At 33.9% G+C, this 12,168-nt stretch overlaps 1 pseudogene; it reads right to left on the bottom strand.

Annotated features, from left to right (window-relative positions):
- Positions 1 to 3,776: 3,776 nt before the first annotated feature.
- On the bottom strand, positions 3,777 to 6,729 carry LOC141549682 (ATP-dependent RNA helicase DHX15 pseudogene; annotated as a pseudogene).
- Positions 6,730 to 12,168: the final 5,439 nt, after the last annotated feature.

Below are 12,168 nucleotides of genomic sequence, written 5' to 3'. Positions count from 1 at the left end.
TTAGAGAACTTTGGGGAAGTTTAGAAGAGAAAGACAATACAACAAGAAAGGTAGAAAAGAGTGATTAGGGGAAGATGATAAAACCATGGCCTGGGGCATCTCATTTAGTGGGAGAGAGTCAGACTAGATTGAATAATAGTCCAGTTTCTGCCTGAAAGAACTGGAAGGGATTCAGTATTTCACCCCCTTATTGTTCTCCAGAGGAAGTAATATCTAGCAATAAGGTTAGAATAAGCAGCAAGGTGTTGAGATTAGAGATGATACATTTAAACTGGGAGAGGCATCTTATTCCCTAAAGTTGAAACCAAGTAGAGCAGCAGTACCTGAATGGAGACAAATATATGTAATTGTTAATAAACAATTCAGAGAATTCCAATTGTGAGAACTGGGGGATGAGACTTTAATTTACAGAGGTATGAAACTTAAATCAGAAAAAATGAAATTGAAACCCAAGAAATGCAAACTAACTCAGAATATAATGCCAGAGAAAGTGAGCCAGGACAGAGACTAGGTTTTTAATATTTTAATAATGGACAATTTGGGCTACCTAGTCGGATATCATGTCCAAAAAATGTCTGACCCCTAGCCAGTTGAATGGAACTCTTGTTTCAAAGCATCCAGCAGTGAGCAATTAATTCCAGAGACTTTTATAGGGCTCCACCTATCAGGGAAACAAAGGCAAAGGTGGGGAGCAGAACACTGGGTAAGTAGAGGAGCCATTATTTAATTCTGACCAGTTGGGGGGTCAAGAAGATAGGGGGAAGGAGATAGGAGTCTAAAGGGTATTTGAGATAGGCCATCTGGAGTTTTATGACTCTTTTTGAATGTGAGAGTGGCCAGAGCTTCAAGGCCCCAATTCTTTCAGTTCCAATAGGGCAAGGAAGGGGGGGGTGGCCACAACAATTTCACTCAGGACATAATATAATAATTCATAGAAACTGAGGCATAATAATTCAGGGAAATTGAGGCAGGGAAACTGAGGCATTATAAGAACAAGGAAATAAAAAATTAATGTAGGGAAAATGCAATTGAGGTGGGACTCAGATTTGCAAAGGATTGCAAAATGTAATTAGAGGTGAGGACTTACCGATGGGAAGATGTAATTAAGGACTTGGGGGAAGGGGAGAGTTGGTTGAAGATGTAATAATGGAATCAGGGATGAAGACTAAGGGGATGGGATTATGTACTTTGAATAGTCTATAACTATATGGTACTCAGTCAATGGGGAAACAGGACAAGGACTTGCCTTAGGGATAATGAGTAAAAAACTATGTCCTATACTATACTATAGGATACCCCCATTCTCAACCTCAACATATTGTTCAATTTTTCAATCTCCCTTGCTCTTCATATCCAATTGGTTACCAAGTGTTATCTATTCTAATTCTGTGATACTCTTTCATGTCTCCTTGCCATTCACATAGCTACCATCCTAGTTGGGAAACTCATTACCTTTCACCTAGACTATTATAGAAAATCTCCTAATTTGTTTCCTTACTCCCCGTATTTTTCTGCTTTAATACCTAAGTAATTTTAATTACCAATTTGATAAATTGGGCATTATATTTTATTTTTATATATTTCTTTCTTTATACAACATCTATATTATATATTATAATAACATATTATTATAATAATATTTATATATTACTTATCAATTTGCCAAAATTACCAGTAATTTTAATTGCTAGAATAATATTCCTGAAGAACAGGTCTAACTACATCACTTGCTTGCTCAAAAATTTTCATTCATCTCCCTGTTACTTATAAGAGAGATTACATACTGAAAAGCCTGCTTTTTAAAGTGCCCCCCAATACCAGCCTGACTCCTACCTATTTTTCCAAACTTATTTCAAATTATCTCTTTTTATATGTCCTATATTCTTTTTTTTTTACATAAACTTTTTATTTTTCAAAACAGTAGACAATTCTTCAACATTAGTCCTTGCAAATGCCTATGTTCCAATTTCCCTTCCTCCACTCCCTCTCCTAGATGGCAAGTAGTCCAACATATGATAAACATGGTAGAAATATATGTTAAACCCAATATATGTGTACATATTTATACAATTTTTGTGCTGCACAAATACATTCTATATTCTTAAACACATTCATACAGGGCCACTAGTGCTCTCTAAAGTGAAAATTACATTAGTACTTGCATATAGTGTGCATTTGATGAATATCTATTGAGCTTTTTCAATAAACTGTTTAATATCATTCTCTATAGTATGCTATGTGCTTTAGAACTAAGTTAAATGAAATTTTTCCCCAAAAGTGTTTACTTTCCTAAAATGGGGAACATGTTCATTGAGAAAACACAAAGACGAACATATGGAAAGTATACTACTATGTCTTGGACATAAATTTTAATACTGTGAAAGTTAGTAGAAAGCATTGATTAGGAAGATAAGGTTAAATATGTTGCGCACAGATCAAAACTTGAAGTACTATTTATATATGCATCACTTTTTCAATAATTTATCTCCATCTTAGACTATGTAATTCTAAAACAAGCTAGATAATTGACACACAGCATTGCTCCACAATGTTTAGACATTAAGAAAGAAAAGGGTGGGGGGAGGGGAAGAAAGGGTTGGAGAGGAACCAGTCCAACAAGACTGCCATAACTCCAGATGTTCAGAATGTTTCCTACTAGCTTCAAGAAACAGGTAATTATGTATAATATTCCAAATGAAGACAAGTTCACCAAAAATAAGAAAGAGACTACTACTTCTACTTGAAAAGGTGGCAAATTCAGCTCATCAGTCTTGGTTCAGGCTCCCCTTCTTACATCTGCTTAGTGGGTTCTTATTATTCTATGATCTCTATCACATAATTTAACTAACACATTATTCAAAAGAGGGAGACAAAAAAAAAAAAAAAATCAACCCAAATAGTTAATCCCTTTCCATTTACCTATATACTCCCCAGAAACTCCAGGCTTCTAGGAAATTTTGTTAATATTCCAAATTTCTAAACAATAACTCAGAGATAGTATGGCAAAGAGTTGGTCTCAGCATGAGATTTCTTTTTCCTCATTTTTTTATTCTTTCACTGTGACAGTTTTTAACTGATGCTTTTTCACTGGCATATTTGTACACAGTCAGGAGGATCACTATAACAGCGTTCAAAACAAGCTCCTTCTAGTAGTAATGACAAATCTAGCTACAAAATAATGTGCCTTGTTCAAAATTCTGAATTAGGGGATGATAACAATTACTATTAAAGTGGAAATACTAATTGTTTTTCTTTGCAATTTTGCAATCTAAGTTTTACCAGTATTTCAAAGTTTAATATTTTTATTATTTCATATAATAAATTATTTTTGTCTTTCATAAATTTCGTGATTTTATTCCTTAAGCACATATTTTCATATTCAAGATATTTGTTCTCTTTTGAGAATATACATCAAACTATAATGTTAAATGTTAACTATAATGTGATACCCTGATTTTAGGGGGGCTTCTATTCTGGCAATAAGTCAGTGATTCTAGATTTTCTGCCTCAGGAAACTCCCACATCTAATCTGTCTATTAGATAGCTTCTGGTCTCAGGATAGTAACACAGATCAAACTCTTGAGGCAATAGTGAATAAAACCACTCTTCAATTCATTGCTGATTAGTAATCTTGTCAGTAATAATCTGATCAATCACTCCTTTCAGAGACCACTCCTTCCTACATAAGAGCCATAGAATTAGCATATCTAGAATTGAAAGCTGGAGAATTGTATCTCCTTGCTTCCCCAAACTTTTGGGGTCCCCCTTTCCCAACCTCAACAGTTACAACTTTCAATAATCATTTTAATGAATTGTGTATCAAATGAAAATTCTGCCACCATGGATCCCAATTCAATCAAATCATTTAAAGTAACTAGATAATTCAAACATTCTAGGGCTCTCATCAGAGTTTCAGAAGCTGGTGGATCCATAAAATCAAAGTGTACCAAGTCATTTATATCATGTTTCTCCAACTATAATACCACTAAGCCCCAAATTAGACCTCAAAATTTCAGGGTAAGTATTGTCCCTGCATTTCAGTTTTCCAGACTTTCTCTGCATGAATTTGAAATATTTTCCAGACCTGGTACAATTAGTTGGGCTAGCTTTTTGCTGGGCAAAAGCTTTGCTGATTTCCATCACCAAAAGAGAATCTACTCTGATTTGAAGATTATATACTTTTTATTTTGCCAATCCAGGGTCAATGACAAACACAATACCACCTATTATTAGTTATATCTCTTCAATATGAGTAGATACAACTATCTTTCACTCTATTTCTTCATTTCATTTTTTTCAAAGAGGCTTCAAAATTTGTGGTTGTTTCTGAGGCAGAAGTATGGAATAGAGAAGAATGATTTTAATATCACCATTCTGGACCTAACTCATCACTTTATTCTCTTACAGACTTCATCAATTTCCTCTTATCTAGGAAGGAAAATAATATCTCTTTCCTCATCTCATATATGTGAATTTGAATCACAGTTTTAACTGCTATTTCAAGGTAATCTCTTTCTGGTTCTGGAGTATTTAAAAAAAAAATCTCAAGAGAGTGTATATGGAAAGGGATAGTTAAAAGGGAACAATTATCAAATTAAATCTGAAGTTTCCTTTGACCTAAAGTAGCACTCATAACCATCATCTTTCTATATGATCCATCCTCACAATTTCCTTAAGAACTCTTATAAGAATATATGTGGTATTTAACAAGTATTGGTCAACCTGCAATCTGGGAGGGTGGGGGGAGGAGGGGAAAAATTGGAAAAAAAAAAAAAAGTTTTGGCAATTGTCAATGTTGTAAAATTACCCATGCAAATATCTGGTAAATAAAAACTATTATTATTAAAAAAAAAAAAAAAAAAAAAAAAGAATATATGTGGTCAAAGTCCTTCATCTAGGATTATAATGTTTAACCTTGAATAATAACCCATAGTGAATATGTTTGAACCCTGAATAAAAATTTATGGCTACCTCCCCCCCCCCTTCTTGCCATTAGGACTGGGAGAATTGAGTCAGGAAAACCCTTGGAGCTCCAATCACCTTTACATACCATTTCATAAAAATCTAGGTGCATTTTGGTCCTTGCTAGGATAATTCCCCCCTCCTTTTGAGTATTGCCCCTCATCTCACTGTCACCGGCTCTTGACCTTCTTATCTTGTCCCCCATCCTGTCAGAATTAAGTTACAATCCTTTCTCGGAATTATGGCTTGTCTGCGCACTGTGTCCTCATTCCCATTATGCCTCTGTTTCCCCTATAAGATTATACTTAGGATATGTATTCTGTTTGCAAATCCTAGTTAGCTAAAACACTTTATAAATTCCCTGCCTCAAATTGTCAATGTTCTAAAATTACCCATGCATATATCTGGTAAATAAAAACTATTAAAAATAAATAAATAAATAAATTCTCTGGTGTTGCAATAATGCCATAGCATTCTAGAAGGGGATCATTCATAGCTACTTGGAGATATGTTCCATCTATCATATATTTGAGAATAGTTTTTGTAGTACTGCAGTATTCAAATCCAATGGAGTACCCAGCTTCCTGGCCCAATATAACATCCATTTCATCAGCAATTCTCAGAGCCATAGTCATTGCAGTAATTTTCCTGGGCTGGATCCAAGCTGTTCCTCTCTTGGGTTTTAGTAAAGAGTGCATGTAATAAAGACACCACTGAGGGATCTGTGTTGTTTTACCAGAATCAGTCTCACCAACTAGTGTGAAGGACTGATGCCTAATCAGAATATCTGTAAACCTACCTTTATGTTCCCAAATAGGAACTTGAAGGCTGTTCTTTACAATGATATAGTAACAAGGGTGTGCAGTAGATTAGTGAATGGATTAATACACTATGGAAGTGATATGTGTCCTGTATATCCTGTATTGGTTGAATGAACAGAATGTGTTGAGAGTGCTGATTTCAATACTTTTAAAGGTGATAATCCTGCAGTAATGAGCATAGCATTAGTAGAGGCAGCAAGTCCTAACTCTAAGGTAAAAGCTGTGGGACCAGCAGGAAGTCACTTGATATCTCAGGGTCTCACTCTTTAAGACTTGAAGATTCTTAGGAAGAGCCATTCAGTATTTATCAAAGGAGTTCCCTCACTGAGAATTCCCCTCAACAATCTGTCCATTCCCAGGCCCCACCAAAAAAAAAAAAAAAAAAGTATATGTATGTGGATACATATATACACCTACACATACATACATGTATACATATATGTGTATACACACACATACATATGTATACACATATAGACACACACATGCATAGATATTCATTCTTTTTTAGTGTGTTAGGCTAAATAGCTGCTGAGTTCCTTTCTATCTCTGATATTCTATGGTTCTGTAATTACTTGAATTTCTCTGTTCTTTTCATTGTTTTATACTTTTCCCTTCTCTGAAGAATTTTGGAATTATTTGTGCAATATAAGAGACTCTGACAAAAGGCATGTCCATGTTAAAGAAGGTGCTGTGCTCTATGAGCTCTATGAGCAAAGAAGAATGGTAGTAGCTAAAAATACAAAAAAATGTGAGATGCAAAAATTTAGAGATATCTCCACCCCAAACGTTCATATAGACTGTGTGTGCTCAATGTTTGGTAGGCCATTAAGAGTTCATATTGGTCTAACTGGCTACAGTCAGACGTACCAAGATCTTTTTGGTACTCTTCTAGAATGAAGGACAACAACCAGCCAACCAAATACAGCCTATAGATTGTACACATGTGTGGTTGAGCTACATATTATGAGCCAGATGGGTTTCACAATTCATCATATTGCTTTGGCCTGTGGCTAAAGTCTCTTTTGGAGGAAGTAGGGGTGGTATTTATACTGTGACATATATTTTATTGTAATATATACTGATGTCAGTTCAATTCAACAAACATTTATGAATGGCATATTGTACAGCTAAGGATGGAAGTCAGGACTGCTGACTCTGACTTCTGAAAATACTAGGATATTTTTCACAATGCCATGAATTTATCATATAAGATGAAAAATCAAAATATAATGATATTTTTTTCCCTTTGAAAGCATGGATTATACTTTAACATTTTTTCAAATAATTCATTTATTCATGTGTACATACATGGTTTTATATTTTTATTTTGATCATACAATATAGACAGTAAAAATGGTAAGCTATTAGTAATATATTGTTTTTCTTTAGTCTTCAAATGAATGGGAATGTGATACTTAAATTTTAAATGAATTTTCTTTTTCTCATATCAAAGCTTTGTATATTCTGTTACCATTAACCTCTTACTTGCATGACTTTAATTTCATTTGTAAAGAAAAATTACAGCCTTTTAAAATATTTTCATTCAACTAAAAATATTGGTTGTGGTCAGTGTTGAAAAGGCAGTCCAAATTTTGAATGGGACAGCTGAGAAATGTGGAAGATTCTGTTTACCAAATACTAGCTTATAGGTTTAGCTAAAATAATGAGATGAGAAGACTTCTGGCAGACACATAAGACTTGTTTACATTTTGATTGCAATTTAATAATTTGCTGATTGCATTATAATCACACCAATATTGCATTTTAATTGCATGCATCTATTTGGTTAACTAAATTAATGCCTTGAAATTACAGTTTGATTTTCACTTATACATAACCAATTCTCTTTCTGTCTCTGCTCCAATAAGGATGATTATCAGCAAGTACTATTCCTGATCATTTCTTTCTGGTAAACTCCCTAGCCATATCCTGGCTAGTGCATTCTAAAAGATCATATTATTTAAAGTAATGTAAAATGATTACTGTTTCATGGATAGATGTGAAGTGCATGGGAAAGCATTTTGTTTAACAGAAATCTGGAATATTCAGCCACAATTAGTAGGGAAGAAGAGAATTGTCCCTGTCTATTAGCTCTTACCTGGTATTTGTGTAACAAATATTAGTATTTGTATATTTCTAACAAATGCATTTGTTCAGAAAATTACATCTGGGAATGGGGAAGGAACAGGTTATCAGGTTAATAGGATACAGAAAAAAAAAGAGTAAGCAAATTTCATAAAACATAATTTGAAAAGGTAAGATTCTAAAGTTTTTAATTATTAAATTTATAAAATGCAACTAAAAATTTAAATCACTTTTTTAAAAAATCAAAAGAGAATCTTGCATGTCCCCAGTTTTTTAAAACTGATAGGTATTTATAATACTTTCTTTACTTTCCCAGAGACTTCTTGATATTAAATAATATTTAAGAGGAAAGGAGTACCCTTAATTAATCAATACCTGGCAAGGTGTTTCATTCAGTCATTCAATATTTATTAAGTGACTACTGTGTCACTTACTGGGCTGAGGCTAGAGAGATACTAAATTTATTTGGCAGGTTATCTGCCCTTATGGATCTTACAGGAAGGACAAATATAGGTCCTGACAACTGGATGGGATTAACAGAGAAAGACTTATGTGGGATAGTAGCAACCACAAAAATAATCAGAGACTCTCAGAGTAAGAAAAGCAAATTTCATGAAAAAGGGGAACTCCCAACAGACAAGGTGTCAGTAGAGAATTGCAAAGTGCAAACACAGGATTATATAGACCCTAACTGGAAGTCCCACTTCAGAGGATGCTCTGAACTTTTCTCCCATTGGCTGGATGGAGAGTCTAATTTACACAGAAACTAAATATGGATTCCAGAATACACTTTTTACCATATTAGGTACTGAAATACTAATAACAAGAGGGGCAAGTGGGAGGGGGAAGACAGGAGGGAAATTAATATTTATCTAAGATAATCTAACACCTGCAGCTTTTAGCTATATCTCAATTTGTTATTGCAGTCTCAAGTCACAATTAAGGCATAGGTCAAAGTCACATCTTTATTAGAGATCTTCACTTAGTTTATCCGATACAAACCAAAGTATTGATGGAATTATTCCTTGAAGCAAGCAGAGAAGGGCGTTGATGAGGATCAGTTCATCCTAATAGTCCCTTGGAGAGGTCGTGGTCTTACTATGTCTAGTCAGAAATATGACATGTCAAATCCCTGAGGTTAAATTTCCCTTATAAATCTGTTCATGGTTCACACCTTCTTTGCTGAACCCTTTTGGGCTTACAACTCCTGGCCCATCTGACCAGGATACTCTGCCTCAAAGTGTCTTTTCCCTCCCTCCTCCTCCATTCCACATGATGTTTGTCCTTTCATTTCCCACCATCCCTCCTTCTTTTTTTCTTTTTTCTTCTTATGGCTAACTGACTCTTTTAAGGTGCTAAATCCCTTCATTTCGTTTATCCATTGTCAATTGTTAAAAAACCCTTTCCTTGCTAACTATATGTTCTTCAAACTCTTTCAAATTTTCCATTCCTGGTGTCTATTATATTTCTCCATTTTGTCTGTAACCTCTACTAAATAAATCTATCTTTTGCCAAAGAGAATGGCCATTGTGAATTCTTCACATGACCAGACTCCAACTTTTGATACCAAACCCCAAACATGTCAGTTGGCTAGACATCGCTCTCCTAAATCACATCCCTCATGTATACTATATGGCAAGCAGAAAATAAAGACATAAAACACTGTCATGTGAAGTCTGAAAAGAAAGCTCATAGGAATTGAATTGTTTTTCTAATTTCAATGATTATACATGATGATGTCTTATTTAATTTGAACAATTTCTGGTACTTTGTGTGAATTCCCACAAACTATAACCTTAATATATTTTTGTTTTACACTGTGGAATGATCTGAATGGAAATGCTGGATAGAGCAGCAGTGTTGTAAGACAGAGGGGTGGGGCAGGCCCCAAAAGTTTGAGACACAAAGACTATATTCATTTAAATAAAATGATGTAAATACTCTTACTGGAATAGTTTTCTTAAAGAAAGAAGGGTGGATCCTTGTGGTACTTATGGTATTTGAGTCTACAATGCCAGATCTTCTGGTGTTTGGACCTAAGGTATGTTTGCTTCAGCAAACTGGATAAGCCAAGATTAGTCTTAGAACCAAGAAGAAATTAGACAACTTGATTGTTATACAAAAGAATTAGTTTTAAATTAAAAAAGAAAGAAGTGTTTAAGAGACTGGAAAAGAAGACTTACTTAATTTAAATAAAGAAAAGTAGGGGAATAGAAAAGATAGAGATCAAAACAGCTTCTTAGGATCATAAATCTAGAGCTGAAAGGAACTTTAGAGGCCATTTAGTCCTAACCACTAGTTTTACAGATAAAGAAAGTGAGGTACATAGAGATTAAGTGGCTTGCCCAAGATCACACATATGGTAAGGATTCAGGATCTGAACCCTGGATCTTTTGACTCCAAATCCAGACTTCCAAACATTGAATGCTGAAAAGTATCTCAGAGATTCTGGGCTAGGAAAATTAGCAATTTTTTTTAAATGATAGTTAAGTACCATTTATTTTATTTAAATGGTCCTGAGATCATCTGAGAGACATGTCTCTCAGAGCTAATCCATCTTATTACTCTGTCCAGATCTTTCTTCTTATCATTTACTAATCTCTGGTAGACTCTCCCACCATCCTCAGTGTTTAGGAAGCTAGCCTAATCTTCCAACCAAATTGAACCATCATTTTTTATGATTTCCATGTTTATGATATCCTTTGATACCTTTCCTTTATAAGCTGATCAATAATAAGAGTAATACTAACTACTGACATTCTTGTAATAATAACTGCTTTGTAGAGTACTAAAATTTATAAAGTAATTTATAGAACAATAATACATTTTTATAGGACTTTGAGGTAGCTGTTATTTTTCAGTCATTTCAGTTGCATCTAATGACCCCATTTTAGATTTTCTTGGCAAAAATACTGGAGTGGTTTGTCATTTTTTCCTCCAGCTCATTTTACAGGTGACAAAACTAAAGCAAACAGGTTAAAGGACTTAGGGCCACACAATTAATAAGTGTTTGAGGTTATATGAGAACTCATGAAAATTAGTCTTTCTAACTCAAGGCCCAACACTTCATTTGCTGTATGACCTAGCTACAAAGAATTGCAAAATGTTTTATATACATAATCTCATTTGATCCTTGATGAATTCAACCCTGTAAGGTAGGTGTTATTTGTTTTTAGACTGGATTTTGGTTTCATTGATATGAAGAGCTCTGACTAAAGAAATTCTCTGTGTCAATGAACATGGTCACTTACCCTTCATCTTATACAATTTCCTGAAGCACTAAGAAGTTACTGTTGTTGTCATTAATTAGTAATTATTATTAATTAATTAGTAATTAGTTAATTATTATTAATTATTAATTAATATTAATAATAATAGCTAATGTCTATGTAGCACTTTCCAGTTTTCAAAGCACCTTACACATACCATCTTATTTGATCACCTTGGGAGGTTGGTGTTATCCTTTTTAATCCAAGATGAGTTCTCTAAATTGTTCCTTAGGGGTTTTTGTTTGTTTGTTTTAAGCATTAACTAGAATTTTAATCTGATTGATGTGCCAAGGCCCAGATGCTTCTCAGACCAGTCTTGAAGATCAAGAACACTGTTCACAAGCTTAATCTCTCCCTCTCACAGTTTGAAGTGCTACTGATATATGGAATTCTATTTATAGAAGTAAAGTTATTTGATGGAGCAGGCCTGTTTTATAATTGCTATTACTATTGCAATTACCATTATTTCTTACTATCTAGTGAAACTGAAAGAACAGGGTCTCTTTGAAGACATTATTATCCTAAATAAAAGCAATATTTATATTAAGTATAAGAATTAAGAATTTGTATAAAAACTAAATTTAGAGAACATTAAGTAGTAAGTATTTTTATTTGCATCTTAAGAGTTAATTTTCTTTGAATTGCAGCTACTTATAGCTTCATAAGTTTCCATCCTAAAAGTCAACAACATTTTTTCTTTATTTGGAAACAATTTTATCCATTGACTCTGCCCCCAAGTAATGGCAATTTCTTTCAAGGTCATTCTGAAGATACTTATTTGCCTCAAAACTTATTTTGGAATAACTGCCGTTTTCTTAAAGCTGTTATTTATATCATCTTTCTATTAATTATCAGAACCAGTCCATCATAGGTTCATCTCAGACAACAAGAACCTATACTAAGACTCCTGAGACTCTTGAATTATATGGAAAGGCCCAATTGCTTCTAAGACCAGTCTTCAAAGTCAAGAGGATTTTCCACAAGCTCAGGCATACACAGTTTGACGAATTAGAAATCTTAAATTTTCT

This window comes from Sminthopsis crassicaudata, chromosome 1 (assembly GCF_048593235.1).
Source record: "Sminthopsis crassicaudata isolate SCR6 chromosome 1, ASM4859323v1, whole genome shotgun sequence".
Taxonomy (NCBI): Eukaryota; Metazoa; Chordata; class Mammalia; order Dasyuromorphia; family Dasyuridae; genus Sminthopsis; species Sminthopsis crassicaudata.
This window is presented reverse-complemented; position numbering and strand designations above follow the sequence as displayed.